Source organism: Uloborus diversus, chromosome 7 (genome assembly GCF_026930045.1).
Source record: "Uloborus diversus isolate 005 chromosome 7, Udiv.v.3.1, whole genome shotgun sequence".
NCBI lineage: Eukaryota > Metazoa > Arthropoda > Arachnida > Araneae > Uloboridae > Uloborus > Uloborus diversus.
Genome location: NC_072737.1, coordinates 89945456 through 89970835, shown reverse-complemented (window position 1 = coordinate 89970835; position 25380 = coordinate 89945456).

The following is a 25380-nucleotide window of genomic DNA, read 5'->3' as shown; positions in this document are numbered from 1 at the left end:
TTAACCGTGCCACAGATTGTAGATTTAAACTGTAGACTTTAGCAATTATACGAACCTTTGCGTGTTTTTTCCCCCTTGTATCTCTTGATGTTACTGCAAAGTTCTTCTCCGACTGCGTGCCAACTGCACCGATTAACTTCTAAATCTTAGCATGTAAAACTTTTTCTACAAAGATGTTTTTCCGTTTGATTTGATTGCCATGTTACACTACAGCCGATATACGATGTATCGGAGGGTCCCGGGTTCGATCCTAGCCAGTCGAAGGTCTTCATTAATGGTGATTGGGGGACGTTAAATATGCTCGTGGTCACCAAGTCCTCCAAGTGAAGCGATACCGCAGGGGTAGCTTGACCAGGAATTGCTCGGTTTCTGGTCTAGATCAAAAAATCAGAGTTGTCTTCAGAGTCCCATCCAACTGGTTAAACTACAAAATAGAGGTAGGTACAGGGGACCCTGGAGTGAAAATTATAAGACATATAACTCAAACCTTGTTTTCAGGTTGTGTTCCTGATAGTGTTGTTTTTCTTTTTTTTTTATTCAAAAGTGCAATTTTAAATTTAATATGTTTACTAAATATCTAATATTTAGTATAAATCTGAACGAAATGCCAAAATGTTTGCTAACCCTACTGACTAATCATGCTTTATCACCGGAAAACTCGTTAAGTAATATTTAACACTAAAAAACAGCTAGAAAACATTTTAAAAAAGAAACTTAGATAAAATGTTTAAGACCTTTAAAAAACGTAAAATTTTTCAAAAAACACAACACCTAGGTTTTAAACAGAAGCTTTCATCCGTGATACATATCAGATATTTTTGTTATTGTATTGGAAAATGGTACTTGGCAATGCGCCACTTAGAAACAGTTTTCCAATTTTGTGGATTTTAACGTTTTTTCCCCGTCTAAACTCTAAGTAAGAGTGACATGTTGTGGTCAGCACTTAAAATTCCATTTTTAATATGATTAAATGCAGAATGCCTTTGCTAAAAAGTAAAGGATTTTCCAAAAGCTTTCTCTGTAGAAAGAGAACCTAATATGGAAATTAAATTACTGACTCGGGAATATGCCCTTTACAAACATTAAAACCTAATGGCTAATATGTATCTTAAAATTGGCGTACTTTTTCTAAAAGTTTACATTAAAATTGCTTTTTAAAAACGTCTTACATTTCGTAAAAAAATACTATACGCTCAAAGAGTTTTGTTCTGAAATCGAAATCAAACTTGTAGTGAGGTTAATTAAAATACTTACGATTTTCAATTTTTCAAAGCTTTTATGAAAAACATGAAATACACCGCCATCTCAGTCAATTCCAGCCGAGGACTGCAGTTTCGTGCTTATTAGCACTCATCAGCCCGGCATAGGAAAGTGTCTGAGCTGGATATGGAAAACCTCTTAAGGAAGCCATGAGTGCCAAACAAACTGGTAGCTAATAGAGAATTAGCACTGACCAGACGAGTGACCGAAGTGATGGTTTGGTTCAACTCGAATATTGAAGGCAAGGCAGGTATATTCAGTAAGTTACCGCCCTATAGCCAGGGCTAAGAAAGAAATGCATGAAATACACCGCCAGCTCAGTCAATTCCAGCCGAGGACTGCAGTTTCGTGCTTATTAGCACTCATCAGCCCGGCATAGGAGTGACTGAGCTGGAGGTGGAAAACCTCTTAAGGAAGCCAAGAGTGCCAAACAAACATACCTTAGCCCTTGCTATAGGGCGGTAACTTACTTTTATGAATAACTTAACAGTTGTAGTATGATGAAGAGGGTCAAGGAAGGAAGTCTGCCGATACAGACGCCTTTATTCCAGGGGTAGTCCAAGTTGTTTCGGAAAAGCAGAAGTTCACTATTAGTGAATTATTGCTACTAATACCACTCGGATTACCGAGACCGAGTAGCAATTGCTAGTCGATTTTAGACAATGAGGGACGTCTTTCTTTTAATGGGGAAGTCCGAATTATTTCAGACAGCACACGATGGATGGAAGCACCATTTATCTACATTTTGGAATTTACAACCAAACCAGAAGCCGAACTCATGGCTCAGCACCCCCTGGGGTATTGATTCACGTGAGGGGCTTTAAGACCACGAAATATTTAATGTGCCCCAGTCATCATCAGTGAACACGGAGGATCTTCGGCAAACTGGCATTGAACACGGAGCTCTACAGTTGCGAGTCCGGATCATTGCCGATCAGGTCACTTCGACTCTTAAGAATTATAATTGAAGGAAGTGACTTAGGGGCAACGTTAAAGCAGACGTTAGCAAAAATGACCAGAAACTCAGAGAAACCGTCACAGCTTATCATTTAATCAAGAACGTATTTCAAAGCTTGCTGAAAGATATGGTTAGTGCCTCAATCGCCATGGTATATAAAGAAATCAACTACATTGCTTTTGTTTTTTTTCCCGCCTATCTATATTAGAACATGGCAGGTTGAAAAAAAAAAAACTGCCTTTGTATTTTAAAGCGTTTGTTCAGTTTAATTAATAATTCCTCACCTTTTTTGCAATTTACGTTTTTAAACAACCCATTTTTAAACAACGTAAACAAAAAGAAATATATGAAACAAATGGAAAATTTTTTCATTTAAAAATATAAACACAAAGCATTTTTTTTTCAATTAAAAACGAAAAATGTATATATCTGTGTTAAGTGCAGTGACGACACTGATTTTCATCGCAAATATATACTATAGTGCAGAAAACGGACTTATGTCTTTTAACCTTTGTATACGTACAAGAAATTTGAAAGCTTTCAATTAATGCTCTTAAACTTTCATAAAGTAAAAGCTACTTTATCAGCGTTTTCCATTAGCGCAATTTACTTTAGCAGCTCACGATGCCGAAAGGGAACATTAATCAGACTTTAGTATCTCTGACCATTGCCTCTACTCAAACGAAGTGCTAATTGAGAACAGACATCAAAGAAACTCCCTTTTTCTCTTGATCTCTTCTTTTTTGTGTACTCTTATATTCAGACTCTGGAAAATTCTCCTTATTTCTTGTGATTTTTCGATTTGTGTTTACGGTTACTGTTTCGTTAGCTATGAAACTGAATAGGAAAAGTTGGGGTAATTTGAGTATTCGGGATAGTTTGGGAATTTTATTAAATAATTCGAAAACTAGTCATTTGATATGTCTACAAAAATTCACAATTGAGGAGTTTACTTTCAAAACGGATTACATCCGGTTTTATATTTTTCCGGCAAAATGAAAAAAAAAAAAAAGTTTTACGCACAAACACTAACTGAGAATTTCGAATTTCTCACAATGTTTTGGTAGAATAACAAATGACTATTGGCATAGTCTAGGAATTTTTCCTCAATTTTACCAGACCTAAATTGCCAATTTTATTTTGGATATAATCCCTTTTGGTGTAAAACTGGATATAATCCCTTTTGCAAAAAAAAGCAACGCATTTTCTTCAGAAATAAACTTTATTAGATTGAAACAAAATATTCAACCTTTTTTTTACTCTACTTTTATTCCTTACTACTTACTTTACTCTTTTCACTGAACATTTCAAAAAAAAAAGGACCTTCGATCTGCTTAAGTATGAACAATGAAACCACCCAAGCCGATTCAAATAACAAAGTTGTAGGTATTATATTAATAGATTCCAATTTTTATCACAACTAATCGCAAGTTAATCATTAATTAATCACAATTTAATCAATATTATTTATTTAGTTTTAATTCTGTAATTACAATTTGACGTCGCGATTGCCTAACTGATAACAGACTTGCACAAGGTGCTGCGATCTCTTAATACGGACGGGTATCATGCTTGATTGGAAATGCTCAGCAAGTGCTTCACTCCGCTATTTCATTTGTGAACTGCTTTTGAGTTAGAAGTGGAAAATTCAAATTTAGATGTGTGCCCTTTTGATATGACAGAGAACGAGGGGGTTCCGGCAAATAAGGGATAGGTTCCATTTTGCTGTAAAAGACCTGACGAGAAATGAAGGGAAGGATATAACCGTTACGGTGGTAAAACCAATGTTTACGCATTTTTTAACAGTAGATATAAACCACTTCGAGAAGAAAAAAATTCATGGGTCGATAGTGCTTATATTAGATATTCAGAAAACATTTTTTTCCCCAAAAGTGGATATAATCCGTTTTGAAAGTAAACTCCTCAATTATAATCATCATCCTTAGCTATGAGTAGGGGAAACCCGGGTAACGTGGAAACCTTAAGATTTTCTTGATTATTGTCGTTTAGTTATAACTTTAGAAATTGAAACAAATGTTTATAATCAGTCTTCTTTTAATGCACTTGCGTAATGCAATAACAGTTGTCCTTAATATTAATTACATTATTAGATATAAGGCCAGTTTTCAACAATGGCATGAATATCCACTTTGCCCAACACCCCGGGTAAAGTGGATTCGTTACTAGGGCAAAGCGAACAGCAACATTATTTGTCATGAAACTAAACATTAAAAATAAAATAACCATCGAATATTAAAGGAACATATCCAAAAAACATTTTTTTGCTACAATGCTAATTATTGTAGTTATTGCAAAGAAATTAAACTCAAAAATAAAATAAACGTAGAAAATAAAAGGAACATATTTAAAAACTTTTTTTTTGCTGCAGTGCTAATTATTGTTGTTATAACAAACAAAGAAAACTGAACTTAAGAATAAAATAAGCATCGAAAATTAAGGGCTCATATTAAAAAGCATTTTTCTACAATGCTAATTATTGCAGTAATTATTGTAACAAGCAAAGAAATTTTTTAAAAAAAATTCAACATCCAAAATTTAGGAGCATATTAAAAAAAAAAACTTTTTCTGCTACAATACTAATCATTGCAGTTATCACAAACAAAATCATTACAATTTTCGAATGCTGAACACTCTTTATGACACCACTCAGTACAAATATGACACTGTATCCTGTTTTCCATTGACTGATCAGCTTCTTCAATGAACATTTCATCACAGAAAATGAACCTTACATCATCAAATTTCTTTACTTCCTTCTTATCAGTCTCTTATGCAGTCTTATGTTTTGTAGTAGAGATTTTTGATTAGTCTTTTTGGTATTTGGTCTTTTTAATAATCTTCTGAGAAGCTTTAGTCGAAACATCATCTAGTTACTTCATGACAGTCTTTTTCGTTTTTTCAAATTTTTGTCTTTGATTGTCCTAGACTGGAGTACTTGCCTGGAGTGTAGATCTCTGTAGTTTTTATTTACGTTTTGTTATTGGTTTTACAGGCTGAGAAATAGGTAGTAAAACTGAAGAACTGTAGTAGTTCGTAGAACTTTCAAGTTTGGGTGAAGCGGCGGGAACATCATTACCTTGGACTTATTCTGCTGTTTCAGATCCCATGGGAGTATAAGGACGGTCTTCAATGGTAGTATTATCTTGAGATCTTAATATTGAAGGACTTCTAGGTTGTGATGAAGTGACGTGTCATGACCGGGCAAAAAAACCGGGTGCTTGCCCAATCCGCTATGCCCTTCAGGTACATTTTTGAGGTTACTAAAAATTACTAAAAAACCAGAACATCTAAACTCGTCGTCTACGGGTAGTTGAAAGCTACGTAATCGTACATCAAATCCTACTCATAACAAAGAGCATGTCACTAATAGTATTAAAGTTATAAATGAAATACTAAACTTTGTAAACTAATATTTTTTTCCCCAAAACATACTTTGTTCGCTCACTGGCGGCGCGTGAGGCGAACTTGTCCCGACGTGTTTGCCGCACACGGAGTGGCAACAGGCGACAGTGGCTATGACAACGCTGTCGGCCAACTAATTATTTGGGAGTTATAGCCAAAATTCGCTTTGCCCGGGGTATCCACTTTAGCCGGGTTTCCCCCTACACGTTGGAAATTTCAATGAAAGCCTACCTAGGATCTGATCTTTAAACATGTTTTACTCGAAACTTAAAATAGTCTACTTGCATCCCTTTGCTCCCAACTGCCTCATATGTTTACGTTAATTTGTCACTGAAATGACATATTTATCAAAATTAATTTTCATTTAATTAATGGTTTAAAATCATGGGTTAATTTGGGAAAACTTTATATTTTACTCATCAGAAGGACAAATAATATTCTTTTTGGACTACAAAAATGAGCATTTATGTTCATCTTCCCTACCCAAGGTTATCTATGCTAAAAAAAAAAGTTAGAAAATTGTTCAAATTTGCTTAAATGTTCTGTAACAAAAACTACCTACCCTCAAAGAAAAATTGTCATTTTGAGCTATTTTTGCAGGATTTTCAATCTTAAATCTATATTAATACTTATAAAGATTAGTGCTATTACTATCCCATTACTTCTATTGTACTTAAGTTTAACCTAAAAGTTTGAAAACATTGAGTACGATTGTTATTAAAACCAAGCTTTGCTTTCCAACCATTACGATATCCGATTTATCCCATCTACGTAGCAATTTCAGTACAGTAAACTTTTTTTTGCCATTTATATGCCAGATGGGTCGAAAACATGAAGTTTGTAGAAAACCATTCCAGAAAGTCCCGATGCTAAGCTGAAACTAGAAGAAGAAAAAAATAAGAAAAAATTATTATTATAGGACAATAACGTTCAAAGTAGGTCATTTTTATACCCAAATTATTCCCCCCTCCCATCTCTCCATTTACATTTAATATGATGAAATTGAGTTTAAATTTTAAAGCCTCGTTACTTGATATCTTCCTCATTCTTTGTTATATAAATCTTATTTTCGGATTTGTCGCCACTTTCATCATTTATTTCCTCTTCTTTAGCTAGAATTAGAGTGCTACGATATCCTCAGAAGAACGTATCTCGGAAGTAATACGTTAACATATATTTTTCAAGTGCTTCTCTACTCCACAAATTGAAAAAAAGCACAGTCATAACTTGTTCTCAAAATTTTTGTTTTAACACTAATTTTCGGTTGATTTCGGAGTGATAAAGGATTTTTTCTGGAAGTCAGTTGAAATTTAATAAATCACAAAGCATACCGTTGCGTTGTTTTCCAGTTAAAAACTAGCTATGCTCTCATCGACTTAAGATTATATCAACTATGTAATTTTGATTTCATCATTAATTCCGATTTTTCGGTTAAATCAGGGATCCTTATTAACAACTTCAACTCAACTCTGAAAAATTTCTCACACCCAAAATCACATTCAACGTCAGCATAAAAGAGTCGTTAAAATATTCAAAACAATTTACTCAAATTACACAGCGGCATTGAACATCAAAGTTAAGATTACAAAAACTTAAATATCCAATATTTCAGTATGAAATTATGTAGATTTTCTAGTTCAGGTAGTTTGAGATAATTTTGTTCTTTTAAGATACTTAAACACATCTTTCACCTAAAAGATGTGGAAAGACGTGTGTTTAAAAAAAAAAAAAAACGAATATATCTGTAGAATTTTACTCCCTAACTTATTTTAAAAGTTTTGTAGAAACTATAAAGTGAAATTTATTGTTATACCCAAAATGTAATAGATATCCTTGAAACTAATTTCTTATTTAATGTTATGCAAATATTCTAGCGGATTCAAAAAACATTTTTAAAGAAAAATATGGAAAAGAAATTGAAAAAAAAAAAAAAAAACTCAACTTCATACACTTATGTTCGTCGGAAAAACGTCGTGATCTGAATCTTGAACATCTCAAAACTACAAGCGTGACACAGAAAAAAAGATTTTGCTTTCTTAGAAAGTAGAAAATTTGCTCTTGTATGTACACGTGACGGGAAACCATAAACTTGCTTTTTATTTCTTTGACTTATAAAAATTTCATACTTTAGCGATAAAGAGAATGTTTTTTTCCCCCGTAGGTACACAAGTATTACACTGCAAAAGATGTCAAAAAAAAAAAGAAAAGTTAATTTGAGTTTTGACCTCTTGAATTCAAATTATGTTTTTCGCAATCACGAATGTGTGTGTATGTAGGCGTGTGTGTTTATGTGTGCGTGGGGGGTATGTGTATGTGTGTAGGCATGTGTGTTTGTGTCTGTGTGCAGGTATGAGTGCGTGGATAGTTGTGTGTATGAGTGTTTGTGTGGGGGGGGGGGAATGTGTATGTGTGTGTAGGCATATGTGTTTGTGTCTGTGTGCAGGCATGAGTGTGTGGGTAGTTGTATGTAGGTGTGTGTGTATCGGTAGGTGTCTGTATGTATGCGTGTGTATGTGTTTGTGTATGTGTATGTGTTTGTGTGTGTGCGTGTGTACTTGCGTGTATGTATGCGTGACGGTTTTCGCTATAGGAGCAGCATCGTGAGGAGCCGGTCGACGGTGATGCTGCAGAGGGTGCTGGTGGGAAAATAAAATGATAGGACGCCAAAACAGTCAAATGGGAACAATAAGCAAACGTGATTGCTCAAAAAAAATGTTGCAAAAAGCTTATGAAGGACGAAATTTGATCAATGTTACTTAACAATATATATATATATATATATATGTGTGTGTGTGTGTGTGCGTGTGTGTGTGTGTTACACATAATATTTCTGCATGAAATAAAATTAATTCACTGTTTTCACTCTTGGAAGGTAATGTAACAATATAAAGTTGAAAGTCTGGATATCTGGATCTGTTATCCGCATAGCGCCTAGAACGTTCAACCAATTTTCATGAACTTTGGCACAAAATTAGTTCGTAGCATAGGGGTGACCCCCTCGGAGCGATTTTTCAAAAACTCGATTTTGTTCTTTTTCTATTCCAATTTTAAGAACATTTTACCAAGCAAGTTATCATAACGTGGACGAGCAATCTTCCATATGCGACCATCGGCGAGAAAATTAACATAGCAGATTGGCGAGAAATTCATTATCTATTATTTGTAAATATACAGGCAAACCAAATGACCTTTTAATTTTTTACTATGGGCAAAGCTGTGTGGGTACCGCTTGCTCATAAATAAATGGAGCTGTTACAAATGTTATTGAAAACGAAAATGCTAATTTCACTAGTAAATTCTAAACCGCTCTCTTTTAAAAGTTTTAATGCATTCATGCATGTAATTAGGTACTTAATTAAAACTAGTATGCATAGGCCATCACGAAAATTACTTCCATATATTTTGGAGTTTTAGTATTATCGCAACAATTAAGGATTGGTGTTTTCACGACATTTCAAACCGTTAACTTAAATGTTCCGAACAAGTTCCGTCATTTACGCAGAAAAATCTTCACTTTTGATTTGTAACAACACTTTAAGTGAAAGAATATGCTTTCATTACCAAATTTGATAAGAAATACTAATTGCGATTTAAATTATTACTCTACGAGGATGTGACCGTAACTAAATAGAATTTCTGTTTTTTTTTTTTTTTTTTTTTTTTCAAACTGTTGATACCTGACTCAATCTCTTACTCCGAACTCCTCTCTGAAAGATTGCAGCAAGTGAAAACATTTATGTTGATTAATTTTTCACTTTGAAGAAGGTAATAAATTGAAGTAAGATTGTGTTAACGAGAAAAAAAAAAACGATTATTAGTGAGATCTCTCTAGTAGTGATTAACGCAAAAAAAAGGAAAAATCCCAGACTTCTTTGTATTAGAATACATGCATACAAAATTATAATTCCCCGCACCCCTTCTTGAGATACAACAGTCACAATTAACAAAAAAAAAAAATGTTTCATTGCCCCCCCCCCCCCTCCTTTCCTTAAATTGATGCACCCCGAAATGTATTTAACATAATGTGTTCCATCGGAGGCTTAACTCTGAACGAATTTTTGTAGGAATCCTTACATTACGTCTTGATAATAGTAGTCACGTTTAAAACGAAAAACAATCAATTGCTTTGCCCCTTTAGAACGACTGGTACCGAAAACTAATCAACCCCATGTCACATGATGAGAATGCATATGGGTACCGAATCTTGTTCGATTCCGTACAGTACGTCTTGAGTTACAGAGGGAGGGGGGATTTATGCATACATACAGACGGGCATTTCACAAAAAAGGCAAAAACTGATCCAAGACGCCTTAAAACATGCAAATTCTCCAAAAAGTACGATCTCAAAAATTTTCAAATTTGGTACTTTCTCGAATACATTACATTGTAAAAGTAAGTAAATACATATCTCAGTGTGTCTCCGTTTTTCCGCGAGTGGTCTCTGCCTATTAGAAGATTTAGAATTGATTTTTATAAAAGATATTTTTCCATGGCAGTTTTGCTTCTTGGGACTGAAAACATAACATATTATAAAGTCAATAAGGTCAACAATTTCCTGTGGCGCAAAGAATTTTTTTAAAAAGTCAGCAAAGTGAAAATTTAAAAGGTCGCGTTTGCTTGGTACTCTTTGTTTGAGATGTCTGCGGAAGAGAACACAGTCCCAATCGTCACTAAGAGGAAACGGGGCATTGGAATAAACCAGAAAGTTCTTTGGTCCCGTGCTGTTGTGCCTACCCGAATAACATCTATGTTATTGTTTACTCTAAGAGACACTCTTAGCTCGTTCTGAAAGAACATGCGTTGTAGAATAAAAAGCATGAAGAAATGGTGTTTTTCATTATATATATTTGTGATTCCACAAGTTATTGCAGTAAAACTTGACCACAGAGAGAGATGGTGGATGACCATGAAGCAGGATTATCATTTGTATTATTCGACTCGTCTCTTACTACTCCGCGCTTTCTGGCTAATTCTGCCTACTACAAATGATGTTTCAGCTTCAATGTCACCCGCCATATCTCCGTAGTTTACCTCTAAAAAAACTTGACTGAATATTGAAAGATTTTTTTTTTTTTTGTGCTGAGTGTATTTTTTGAATTATTCACTAGGCCTCCTGCACACGAGGTAGTAAGTTGAATCAACTTTTCAAAAACATTGCCTGTCAACTAGCTGACGAGAGTTTTTCGTTATGCTCGCACCTTAGAACGGGAATTAGCAAATGGAGAGATCTAGAGCTGCGATATCGATAGGCCGACGCATCAGCTTAAGTTTAGCCATTTTGGATCGGATTATTCATTTTTGCGCTGCTAGGGTTACCAGAGCAAAGTTTCGGATTTCGTCATTTTTGCCGAAAATAATATTTTATTTAATAAACAATTCACGTGCCGCTAATGATTGCTCACAGCGACAATCACCAAACGCGATAACTCGCCAGAAAAAGACAACCACTCAAACACGCGCTCCGATCCAAAATGACTAATCTTAAGCTGATGCATCGGCTCGTATACAGTGATCTCTCGCTTATACGCGACCTCTGTTATACGCGTTTTTCACTTATATGCGTTTTTTTCACGGGCCCGGCCAGCAATATAAGGAAACAATGTTAACTCTTGTTCACTTATACGCGAGAACTAATTCATAAAGGAAAGACCCCAAGTCACGTGATAGATTTTAAAGAAAAGCATTGGAAGAAATCAGGTTTCATTCGCTAGTTTCACTCAAAACGTGTCAACCATTCGTCGTTGTTGAGTCACGTGACTTGAGATCTTTGCCCAAGCTTTTTCTTAGCCAATGATTGGACTAGCTCTCTCCATTTACTAATCCCCGTTCTAAGGTGCGAGCATAACGAAAAAATGCTCGTCAGCTAGTTGACAGGCAATGTTTTTGAAAAGTTGATTCAATTTACTACATCGTGTGCAGGAGGCCTAAAAATACATTTGAATGTAGAAATAAACAAAGACTTTTAACAGAACACAATGTTTGAAATTAAATTGCGAGGAAACCGTATCGAAAGAATTATGTGAACATTTTTGATAAATATTAAAAACAAGTTTTCATTGTGGTTACAAAAAATGAGTCATAAATGTCTCTTTTAATTTGAATATGCAGCATTAGCGTATAAAATTATACCAGTTTTAAAAGCAACGGTTTAAGATCTGTCTGTATAGTTAAGAAGAAACTAATTTATTTCCTGGTATTTTCTAATATCTTCCACTGAACAGTTTCTTTTGAGATAACATATGAGCCAGCATTCGGATTTCATTTATGGCTGCACAAAGCCATAAAATGTTTTTCTTGAGGAACATAAAATCAATTAAATAATTTATTACACCTCTATGGGAGTGACATATTTCGTTTAGTAATGAAAGCATTTATTTGCGGGATCATGAGACTTAATACGATTCCTTAGTTTTAAACAGATAATGAAAGCCATATTTTAGAGAATAAAATATAGTTAAAGAGTAATTTTCATGCTGTGTTTAAGCGTCTAAAGTTAGTCGCACTTGTATAATCTTTTATTGCACATCTCTTCAATTTAAATTGCATGTGGAGAGCTAGCAGAGTAAATTTAAGTTAAGAATGAAAGTTTAGGTTTTGCGATTAATTTTCATGTAATTCCTTTTATTGCTCTTTACTTCTTTCGTTGATTACCATATCATTTAATTTTATACGCATTTGGCGTTCTTTTTATTATTATTACTTTTTTTAAATATTTTTCGTCAAAAGCTTTTGTCGAGTGTCTTTGAAACCATAAGCCGAAACCGAAGTCTTTTTTTCATTAAAAATGGGGCTCCTTGTAACTGCTAATCACGCGCGTCTACCAACCCCCCCCCCTTTTTTTTTTCTTCAAATTTGCACCTGTCGTAAGTTGTTGATTTTCCTTTTATTTTCAAGTATTTATTTATTTCTCACAAGTCTTAGTACCAAACAAGCATCAAGAAAAGTTAAATATGTTCGTTGTATTTGTCGATTGATTAGTTTTTGACTGTTTTAGCCGATAAGGGCACAGTTTCATGAATTCAGAAATAAAAATGCTATTGCTCTTTGCAGGAAATACCATCCGGTAAACTATTACAGCATGAGATATTCAAATATTTTGCTATTACTTTTGAGGTTGTGTTCCTCTGAGCAACATTCCACTGGTGCAACTATTTAAAATTTGAAAAAAAAATCAAGAAATTCGTTTTTAGCAATGACTTAAATCTCGACATGCGCAGCGTCACATGGTCCTTTTACAGTTCCAACAATTAATCTGACGATTATAAAAAGGTTTTACTTTAGAAAATATAAAAAGTTGAGAATATTCAAATGCTTGCTTTCTAATTAATAATATCTGTACCTCAAAGCCAGACGAACCTAGGTAACATTAACACTAATTTTCAAGAGAGCGAGAAAAACATTTGTCTTGTGCATACAAAAGCTTGGACTTGCCCTCTTATAACAATGATGAATAGACATAAAGGAGTTTTTATGGAATTACGTTGTTATGGGTTAATACGGAATAATATTCTACATGTAATGCAATAATAACTTGAAAATCGTCCTTTTTGGACTTTCTTTAGCCTGACCCTGAAATACAGGTGATACAGTTGGCTCTCTGTTTAACGACGCTGTATTTAACGACTTTCTCTATTTAACCACGGCTTTTCACGGTCCCAGATGGTCCACTACGGTGTTAAAAGCATTCTATTTAAGGACGCTTTATATTTAAGGACGATTTTTTGTGATCCCTTGAAAATCGTTAAACAGAGAGCCAACTGTATATCTCTTGTTTTTAACTCTTGCATGTTTTAATTAAGATAACTAGCGTTAATAGGGTAGAGCGGGGTACGTTTACCCAGTGCCCTTTTTTCGAAACGAATTATAACTGGAGAGTCAACAGTCATAACAGATTGATGCTGCTCCCTAGCAAATGGCCTCACAAGTTTTTGAGCATCAGTCGAGCTTCGGTCTAGCATGCAGAAAAAATAATCTGTTTTCTACCAAGTCGAATAAATTTTGAGTTTAAAGTTATGAAGCTTATTGAGAATAAATAATACTTAGTTAAGAAAGAACAAATATATAAAAATTAGCAGAATTTTATCCCTTTTTGAGAATGGTATTTGTATGAACTGAAATGTTGTTAAGTTTTTTAGCACGTTAAAAATAAATCCAAACTTGGCGGCGCGTCAAGTTTACGCTTTGATTTCTGAGCTCCTTTACGCACGTTCTTACTGTGACTTACTTCTAAATGCGCCCTGACGCTTGTTTCGCTCCGAACTGCCTCAAACCTTTTTAGTATTTTCAGATAATTTAGCTTTGAAAATCACCATTTAATTTTTAATTGAGTTACAAATTCGTATGTTATAGCTTACAATCATGTAGTGCTGTCTTCATGTGCGTTCAGCTTTTACTTTATACGCTATTTAGTATGTAATAAAGTTGCTTTATTTTAACGATGGTAAGACATTACGTTCAAAACACTAACAGAACCACGTTAGGTGTGAAAATAAATATGAGTAAACGTGTCCCGTGTCCGGGGCAAGTTTACGCAACAGACTTGGACTCAAAAAAAAAATTTTTTTTTGGCGGTTAAAAACACAAATGGAGCATTAACTGAGTATACCAATTTTGACTCCATTAACTGCTTCATAAAACCGCAATGTCTGAAATTAGTTAAGTTAAAACATAAAAACTAGAAAATTGAAAAAGTTCTCGTAAACATGCCCCGGTCTAAGATAAATAAATACCGTTGTACTGAACAGTAAAGTAAGAAAAACAACGTTAAGAAAAGCACAAATTTGCCAATTACAGCAGACACGTGTTTCGGCGTTACAGGGAACGCCTTTTTCAATGCAAAAAGTAATGAGCTTATGGATGAAAAGACATCCGACAAAAGACTCTTTTGTCGGATGTCTTTTCACTCAGAACAAGATAAATAAAATGTGTACTCAGTTTTTTAGCAGATATTTTAGATGTTACGCTGTTGCATATGACGATTCCAAATGATGAGTTACGCAAATAAAGAAATACACATAATAAACTGCTTGTTTTGCCCAAAATGGAACACGTGGAACGCAATGTTTTACCTTTTTTTTAATTTTGTAATTCACCGCAAGGTAACGTTTTCGAGCTCTGTAGTTGCGAATTAAATAGAACAGTAGATATATAGATTACTTATTTAGCGGAAGTCCTAGACTCAACTCAAGTTCGGAGATAAAGATAAAATATCACTACAAACCACGAATTTGAAAGCGGCCTTTCAAATGCACAAAACAGTCGTTTGTTACGTTCAAGTATGAAATTTGGTACAATTTATTTTGGACACAAGGGGAGGGATGCTCTTTGAAACGTTACACTGTAAAAAATTTTTGAAACGTTACTGATTATTTCGGTGTAACTTTTCGGGATTTGAATGGTTTTTATCCGTTTCTTGAAAAAGTCAGGTATCTTTGTCAAAAAGTTTCCTGAATTGCTACAAGTTAAGCAAATGTAGAATTCTCACTGCTGTGAGAAATATTTTTAGCTCCCAGTTTAAAGATTAACTGAGCGTATATATAAAGTGTAACGGGTTGCGTTCGATTATGGCCCGTCCAGACTGAATTGAGCTTCCAAAAGAAACGAGTAAGTTCATGGACTTCGTAGCTTTGTAAAAATTGCAGAAGAGTAAAATTCTTGGTTCTTTCCTGCAATTCTGTCTTAGCTTTAGCCATGTTTCCAATACTGATTTTGGAACTTTTTTGGTTAATCAGGAAAGTGCCAAGCTATTATATGATACCTTCTTCAGCTTACCCTAAAGTTCCAGAGAAACGACTGACTTTAAGCAGGAAGATCTCATTTGGAGAATGAAGTTCAGTTTTGGTCTCCTTATCTTAAGAAAGATATTAATTTATTGGAAAGGGTTCAAAAGCGGGCTACAAGGCTAATAAATTTACTTTCTCATTTAGACTATGATTCCAGGCTTAGAAGGCTAAAAATGTACAGTCTTGAGCAAAGAAGAGACCGAGGGGACATGATTCAGTTGTTTAAATTTATTAAAATAAAAGATGTTACGGGGCTAAAGTTTAGCACTGAAAACAGGACAAGGGGTCATTGTTTTAAGCTATTTAAATCTCAGGCTAACATGGATATTAAGAAAAAATATTATTATAGCAGGGTAGTGGAACCTTGGAACAGCTTACCGGAAGAGGTGGTAATGAGCAAGGGAGTAGATAGTTTTAAGAAGGCCATTGATCTTCACTGGGGATTGTAAATTGACTAGGACCAGTCTAGCTGGGCCCAGAGCCTGTTGCTGGTCGTCATTTTTGTATTTGTATTTGTATTTCTGAATTTTTCAAGAGGCTTCCAGAAATATTTCAGGAAGGTTACTAAATTTTAGAGGAAAACATTATTGGCTTTTTCAAGATATGTTACTGACAGAAATTGGACACATCAGCTGCCAATTATTTTCCAGGAACGTTTCTGAATCGTTTTTACAGTGTACTTTAAAAATAATTTTGTTATATGTATTTTTATGAAGTTATTTTTGTCTTCGGCGTGGAGTGGGATTTTAAAATTTTTTTAAACTTACTCAGCTTTTCACTGAAACTATTTTCTAGGGGAGCACGACTTTTATTTAGTTCTATTCGTAACGTGATTTTAATATGATTCTTCTTAACAGGCGCTTTAAACCTTCACGAACCAAATAAGATTGCGAAGCAACCTTTGGAGGTTAGTGAGTGACAACGAGCAGGAGGCGGATCCCCCTAGTAATTTAAAAGAAAAAAAATACGATTTTTCAATATCAAAAATTTAAACTAATGAATCCTGTTGTATAAATGCAAAAATGCAATTTATTGTCAGTTTTTCAAACTGCCTTCCAATCTTTTATTTTGTAATACGTATTTTGGTACTACAGAAACACATGCACAATATATGTACAGCAGGAATGTAACTTTTGCGGATCTGATATTCATTAAATGATTTCTGGTAGAAAAAAAAAAGGACAGCTTAATTAGTTTGGAGGTATCACGTGTTCAATCACAAATCCCACTTTCCTAAAATAGGACTACAAGAATGTATTTTAATTTATTTATTGGGAAGAATTCGTTAAATTCGGCATTCTTTGAAATTCAAGAACTAGGGGAAAAGAAAGAACAATGCCACTAGAATGTTACTCGAAAGAATTTCTAATCATTCGAAGCAGTGTTCTTTAATAAAACCTGGAAAGGATAGTTTGATAAAAGTTTTTGAGAAGTAATGAATTTAGTACAGCGTAATTTTATTTAGTAAACTAGTGCTTCATTCTAATTTGAAAGAAATTAAGAGAATTTGTATTAATATGTTAACTTCTAATGAGAATTTCATTTTTTATAGCGTTGAAAAATGCGTTCTGTAAGGGCATATAACGCTTCATAACGCAGAGCTAATATCATTAGTATAAAATTATTAAGGAGAGTTATGAGTTATAAATCTCAGAAATAAAAAGAAGTAGTTGATTTTACTTAACTGGATAGTTAGCTTTTTTGACCGTTTTACCTTTTATGACATTCACGTTCGGCGGAATGAAATTTCTTTCAATCCATTTCCTGGCACAACCTACCTATGTCTGTTCAACCTAAAACTACCTACCTATGTCTGTTTCTATATATATATCTATATTTTATAATAATCTTTCTATGTATATCAGTCTGTTTTTTCATGTAATGATTCTGTTTTATCAATCTATATATATTTATTTATTTCTATATTTATCTTTTTATGTACATTATTAAAAAATCAGGAAACTTTTATGATAAATATTACTGTAAAAAGAAGTGTTTACAGTACAAAAAAAAAAAATTACAGTAAATTGTACCGAAAAAAATAAACGATTACAGCGCAAATGGATGCACCACGTGACTGACAGTGCGAAACACATAACAAAGTATTTCCCTCACATGATGTGTCCTAACTGGTATGGTGGTCAACAAAGCCGTCTGTCAATACGAAGGTCCCGAGATCGAACCAGCTGCTCGCGTATTGCGTTTTTTATCTCCCGTTTATTCTACTGTAAATTTTTTTAGTAAAATATCATTTTACGGTAAAAGTTACTGGCAACATGTATGCCAGTAACTTTTCCGTAAAATTTCCGGAGTTTTTAAACAGTGTATCTTTATATCGTGGCCTCAAAGCAATAATAGGACATCTTACTGTTATTTCAGGGATTAGATGCCTTATTTTTGCTCTGGGGCTATTATATCTATATGTTTATCTACTTATCTCTTTATTTATCTATACATCTATCAATCTATATCTATGTATAGGGCTATTATAAAATGACTCGAGGTTTTCAGGATTCCGTAGCAGGTGAAGTATTGGACGAAACATTGCCAAATTTCATGGGCGTACATTGCAGACCACGGGATTTCAATTTCTGGAATAAAAATATTTTACCAAAAATTGCCATGAGGTAGGACTTTGGCACTGAAAAGTACTGTAAACATTGAAGCATTAAATGCCAGATAACAAAATCCGTATAAATTGTATTTTTGACTGACGATTTTTATTAATAAATGAGGTTCAATATGACTACCATCATGAAGTTCCAAGAACTGCATTCTTTGCACAAATGCCACAAATCTGGACTAATCAGTCCCCCCTGCAACGTTTTTAAATCTTTCAAAATTATGGAGAATAAAAAACGTTACCGGGAACATGTCCTTGATACCAAAAACCATTACGAAATCCTCACTTTCAAAAGTCACAAAGAAAAAGATAGGGTGACTACCGTAACCATAGCACAGGAAATGCACGACTAATGACTACCATATAGACAGTAAATCGCAAAAGTCTTGCTTAAATAAATAAAAAAACACTTTATCTGTTATCGAATAGCTGCAAAACAAGGATATCGACATTCATATTTCATACATGATTTCATATTCATTTTTAAAATACGTAATGTGTTATGTTTTTGTTAAATGCATTAATTTAGAAAATAAGCAAACCAATAAATATTGAAGTGTCATCTTTCGCTTTCAATTATAAAGTATACCAGTTAAATGTATATTTATGTACAAAATTATAAATTGCGTATCCATATTCATATCCGTAGTTTCATACAATATATCCCGCAATCGCTGTGAAAATATTCTCTTCATATTCATTAATTTGTAGCTCTGCTTAAATATAAACAAACAACGTGAAATCGTAAAACAAAAATCCCGTGACAAATTTGTTACATCCGTGATCTAACGTCTAGTGATTACCATCGTGAAATTCCAACAATCAAAGAAATGTTGCTGCAACCATGACCCTACTAAATACGCTTACGGGCCTTGACAAATTTTTGACTTTTCTGTGTTAAACCGATGCAACTCATGCATCCACCAATCAATGTCAACGTTTCAATGCAGTTCATGCATCCACCAATCAGTGTCAACGTTTCGATGCAGCTCAGGCATCCACCAATCATAATCAATATTTCGAAGTTTGTTTACATTTTTGATTGGACGTCCCCCATTTTGACAGCAAGAGGCGCCACTGGGAAACCCTGCATCCACCAATCAATGGCAAAGTGATGGAAACAGGTGTGCTCTATAACGTCCCCTTTGTTCCCATAGTTTTCAGTGATTGCCACGGCCTATAAGAATTAAGTGGGACCATGCTGCAACTCATGGTACCTAAAGTACGAAGTGGGATGGTATCCCATTCCGCATGAATATAGTAGGAGAAAAAAAACATCCTAGCTACCGCACCGAAATTTCTTCGTGGTAACTTTTGATCTTCGTTTTTTTTTTAATTGAATCTTATCGATGGTTTCACTGAACCTAATCTGTAAGCAACAACCATTTTTAGTTAAAAAAAAAAGTTGATGTGTGATGCATTGTTGTAATTCATCAGTATTTAAGGTAGAAAATTTTTCAGAGCTCCACCAGGTGGCGTTTTTTTTTTTTTTTATTGTAGAAATCAAAATTTCATAATCTTCTATTATGCCCATAAAATTTGGCAATGTTTCATTCATTACTTCACTCACTAGAAGGCTCTGATCTGAACACCTCAAATTATTTTACAACCACTTTGTATATAAATACTAATTTTCAGAAAACTCGGTAAAATATAATTATTCCTAATTCGCAAAAACAAATATCTATTTCCAAAGATGAACTGAATTCTTAGGAAAAATTTCATTGTTACTGATTCTGAACAATAATAAAAATTGAGTTTCGAAACAAGAGTGCACAGAAGACTAACCATTAATTCGGATTGAGTAAAATGTGCTAACAACTGCATAAAACATAAAGTAATTTTTTCTGATTAATTTATCAAAAATTCAAACAGCGATGAGGTTATACATCGCAGATAAACACGACATCTGTACACCAAATTTCACATTTCTAGCCTTATCCGGGCAGTGCGCGACAAACACACATACGACTTATCGATTCTAGACTACTAGTATAAAGCTTAAGAGTTTGTTTTGTTTGAACGCGCTAATCTCGGGAACTACTGGTTCGAATTGAAAAATTATTTTTGTGTTGAATAGTCCATTCATTGAGGAAGACTATAGGCTGTATAATACACACTATGACTAATAGGAGGGAAGCAGCAATAAATTGAAATTAAATCAATAATAATCATGATACATTTAAATGTTCAAGATAACCCTTGCCGAAGCCCGAATAACCCAGTCGGTAAAGCGCTGGGTCAGTAACCCCAGGATCTCGGGTTCGAACTTGGCTGCGGGTGATAAGATTTTCAGCATTTATTACCCGGCTCATTTAAAAGTTAATTAATTTATAAATCAAAGGTTTTCAATTATTTACATACACACACACATATATATATATATTTTTATTTTTATTTATTTATTTATTTATTTATTTATTTCGATTTTCTTATTTAACGGAAAACATGGATGTGGATAAGGGAGTTAAATTTTTTACTATATATATCTCACATATGTCATAGCGTAACGTACTTAAAATAATTTTTTAATACATTGTTGTCTTATTATCGCGGGTGAAACCGCTGGGCATAGCTAAAAATAAGTAATAAGTAAATCTTGTAATTAATCTTCAACTCACATTTTGAGCGAAACATTGTATTTTATTAGTTTATTTATGTATTTATTTATTTTTTCAAAACTCGGGAAGCGAGTTGTTTACATGGGATAGCTCCTATTATGGGATGAAGTATTCTCTTAAACTTTTTTAAAGCTAAGTAAGTACTCCAAAAACAGTTCATAAGTTATAATTTAATTAACTTTAACCATTGTATTGAATATACAGGTAATTAAGCGCATTTTATGAACTTTCAGTTAACTTATGCAAGCTATGACACAAATGAATATTCTTAACACACTGTTATTTGACATCAAGTATTGAAGCAAATAATATCACAGTAAATACAGTATGAAATTTCGGTTAGTGATATTCAAGGAAACAAGTAGAATTTAATTTTCATCAAGAAACCTAGCAATATTACATTATTTGTACTGAACACTTTTATTATTATTATCTTACTACTATTATATATGCGAAAGTTTGTCTGTATGGATGTATGGATGTTTGTTACTCTTTCACGCAAAAACTACTGAATGGATTTTGATGAAACTTTACAATAATATAGCTTATGCATCAGAATAACACATAGGGTAGTTTTCGTCCCATTATGGGGGGCAAAACCCCCTTAGGGGGCAATAAAACACAATTTTCGTATAAATTCTCTAATATAGGGATGAAAAAATACTTGCACATATTAACATTAAATGTCCATCGAAAGCTCTGACTTTTCTGCTGAAAGTGGCACCTGTTCGAAATTTCTAAGTAGAATAAAATACGAGTTATGAGCTTTTTAGTTCCATGTTCGAAAGCTTTTCTTAACTCAATACAATATTTAGTGTATCATCTCAAGTCCCTGTCGATAACGACTATTGTTGTATTGTTGACTATCTTTGCTTTTCGTGACTGTTCCACACTGTCAAAAATGAAACGCTCAATTTTGACGATTCGGCAATCCTCGAGCACTATTTCGTTATTTTCGACGATCCTTTCGTCACCGAATCACGTGATATTTGATGAAACCAGAAATCTCAAATTTTTCACGAAATTATTTCGTCCCGATTTCGTCACTTTGCAGTGCATTCTGGGAGTTTTCGTTTCAATCTTGTACTTGGTCGTTAAATTATCTAACCTCAATTATTCTAAAGGATTTATAAAAAAGGTTAGTATTTATTGAAATTTGTATGTGCAAGTGCCTTTTTTTATGTATTGTTACATTTTTGTTTAGTGTTGTGTTTATAGTTGCATTTAAAACACATTAAAATTGAAAACGAACGGTTCGATTAGGTTTAGAATTCTGTGTGTGTTAACTTTGAGTCACTTCCACGTTAGGCTTAGCTAGCGTTGTTTTTTTTTATTTGTAAAAGAAAATGTTGGTTCGTTGACATTTGTTTCCGAAAGGGTACTTCCTTTATTTCGTTAAAAAAATTACTAACATTACTAAAGAGTTTGTACAAATTTAAACATACAAAAAAAAAAAAAAAAAAACCCTCCAGCATAGCTTAACTAACACAGATGATAAATACAGCGCTTTTATAAAAGGCATAGAACTTTGAAGCTTTTAATTTCAACATGGAATATATTACATGGTTATGAGTTTTCATTCTTCTCTATGAATTTTACAAAAATAATTCTGTTAAACGAAGTGTATTTTTTAGTTTAATAATTTAAATTTGTTTCATTCTGCATTTTTATTTTCTTAAACAAATACTACAGTGGCTCCCAAAAGTCTTCGTACACCTACGACTTTCAACGAAATAGGCCCCAATCTATTGGTTAGAATTAATATTTCGGACTAGGTATTTAATTATAAGATCTATGATCAATTTTTAACAAAACTACATGAAAAGTTTTTAAAAAATATTAAAACTTATTTTTTTAAAAATCAAAAACCAAAAAGTGCCGGAAATTTTATGTCACAAAAGTCTTCGTACACTTTATAAAATGTCTATATATTATTGAATTATCTAACTTTTTATTAAGTTATTAATTAGTAGAATATAATACAGTATTCATAACATCTTTAAAACGTCTGGGAATAGATTTCATTCTTTTTTTTTGCGTAATTTCTGAGTAAGTGTTCAACCACACTTCGAGTCTTACTGTTTCTAGCTCTATTTTCGTTTTAAAGCCGTATTTTCGTAATCTAGCCTATAGATATCTCTAAATACGTTACATTAAGTTCAAATCTGGAGATGGAGGGGGTATTTTCTGAATTTTAGGACAATTTTCGAGGCATTAGACGCAAATGTTGAAAACCGTGTGCTTCATATCGTTATCTTGATAAAAAACAAAGTTGTTTCCAATAACCAAATTTTTGACTAAGAGTTCAAAATTGGTTTTTAAAATATTTAAAGGAACAGCATGATTCAATTTTTCATCAGAAAATTCCAAACTACAAAGTCCTGACGCTGATATGCACCCTCACACTAGAACACCTCCACCGTAGTGATAAACTGATCCAACTAAGTTCTTAAGATTAAGTTCCTAATTTTTTCTTCTACTAACAATTGTGCAACAATTTAACCAAAAATGTTGAATTCATTTTTATCTGTAAGTAAGACGTAATTCTAAAACGTTTTTGAGCTTATTTATCCTTGATTTTGCGACGAAAAGCGTCAGCTTTCTGTTTTTCGCGCGACCAAGAAAATTTCTGCGGGAAGAGACCCCATTTAATCCAGCTAATCAGAGAACTTGGCAAAAAATTTTAAGGTGAAATTTAAACGTAAAATTTTTCTTTTAACTCTGTAGAAACTTTTATAGCAGTAAAATCTGTATTTTTCATAATTTTTTTAACTTTAAATCTCCGATCACGCTTTCTCAACTTTTCCGGTTGACCTTTTCTTACCTTGTTTTCGCTCCGTATTCTTTCTTTAAAGCATTTTATCAAGTACTCTACTATACAAACAAATAAATTAACTAATTTAGAGACATTTCAAACCAATTTACCACTACTGTGGGAAAAAAATTCAAATTTTGAATAGTGTTTGCGGTTTTTTACGAATACCAGCAATTTTATAGCAATAAGCACAATATTAAGGAATAAATAAACAAAAAGTTAAAGCCAAATGACTTATAAGGGTCAACACAATGCAAACATATTAATAAAACGGCATATGATAATTTTAATCATGAATTTATTCGAAAATATTTGAGTGTACGATGACTTTTGTGGCGTCTTATTTCTCTGTCTCTTCGTTTTCTGACCCATTTCAAAAAGAAGATCCGTCGATAATTTGAAAAAACCAATGGGTTGTTTTTAGAATGACATAGGAATGATGTGAAAAAATATTGGACTTCATATTCGAATTCAGTTTCGAGTTATTTTGGTTGTACTAAAAAATTTCAAAGTGTACGAACACTTTTGGGAGCCACTGTATATGGAGCATTCCACGGTATTTTTGACATTTATGTAGAGTCCGTAACGTGACCTTTTTTGCCATAACTTTTTAATTTACTGTTTGATTAGCATATTATTTTATTTTGATCTTTTCCTACCAACACACCAGCTCAAATTTTAAAAAATTGCAAATCAAACGGTAAATTAAACAGTTATGGCAAAAAAAGGTCACGTTACGGACTCTACTTAATGTCAAAAATACCGTGGAATGCCCCATATACCAATCACCAATATGCTTACCAGCTTACCCCACGTTGTTTATATAATCTCTTTCCCTGCGGCAGATGTTTCTAGCAATAAGTGCTTATGTTCATTATTTGTGCAGCCTTTTTTTTTACTTGCATAAAACATGAAGTAAAGTAAATATCAATTTGATAAAATCATTTTAAGATAGAGAAAATATTAATTTCCATAAAGAACTCTATCTTTGTGCTTGATATTTCAGCAGAATATTTTCAATATTTTTTCAATTTTTCCGCAAATTAAAATAAATTATTGAAGTGAAGTTTTAATGTTTAACCTCGATTTAAAAAGAAAAGATAGTATAGCGTGTTTGAAAATTGTAATAACAATAATAAGCATTTTTTGTTGTTTATTTTCCCACTTCATGCACTAAATTTATAAGTTTTTCTATGTCAATTTGTATTACATGATTTGTCATAATTTTGAATATTTCCATTATACATAGTTTCTATATGCAGCATTAATTTTCTTACCATATTTGCCGCCTCAAGATATTGTCAACAAAAAGTGAGAAATCCCGGTCTACAATAAATCAGACTAAGAAGCATTTTATAGATGAACTTCCAATAAATCTAAATCTTTTAGTTGGAGTTGTGATTTTGCAGGATATAAAGTAAAATGTCTGAAAATTTAACCGAACTTCAATTGAAAAATTGAAAGGATAATGAAAATATATGAAAAATTAAAAGGATAATGAAAATATATGATAAGCTTTATATATGTAACAAGCTTTGCTCACCACACTAGTCCCTATTTTCATACCTTTGAAAAAAAATCCATTGATATCAGTCAATTAATTCTCAAGACACAAACAAACAAGAAAATGCACTTTTTTTATTGGGTTTCCCCTATCTTTGGCAGCTCCTCTCCCTTGGCGTTTTTTTTTATTTACTGCGTGAAAATTGCATATTTTGAAAATCAAATATGCTTAGTTAAAAGGTGATACCCCCTTCGTCTCCGTCCCAAACTAGTAAGTAGAGCTACGTTTGAATATTTTTGTACTAGTGATTGATTCTGATGATTTTATGATTTTGTTCGAATATTTTTAAAAGATTTCAAGGTACTATACTATCAATTAACAACTTTACTTGGCA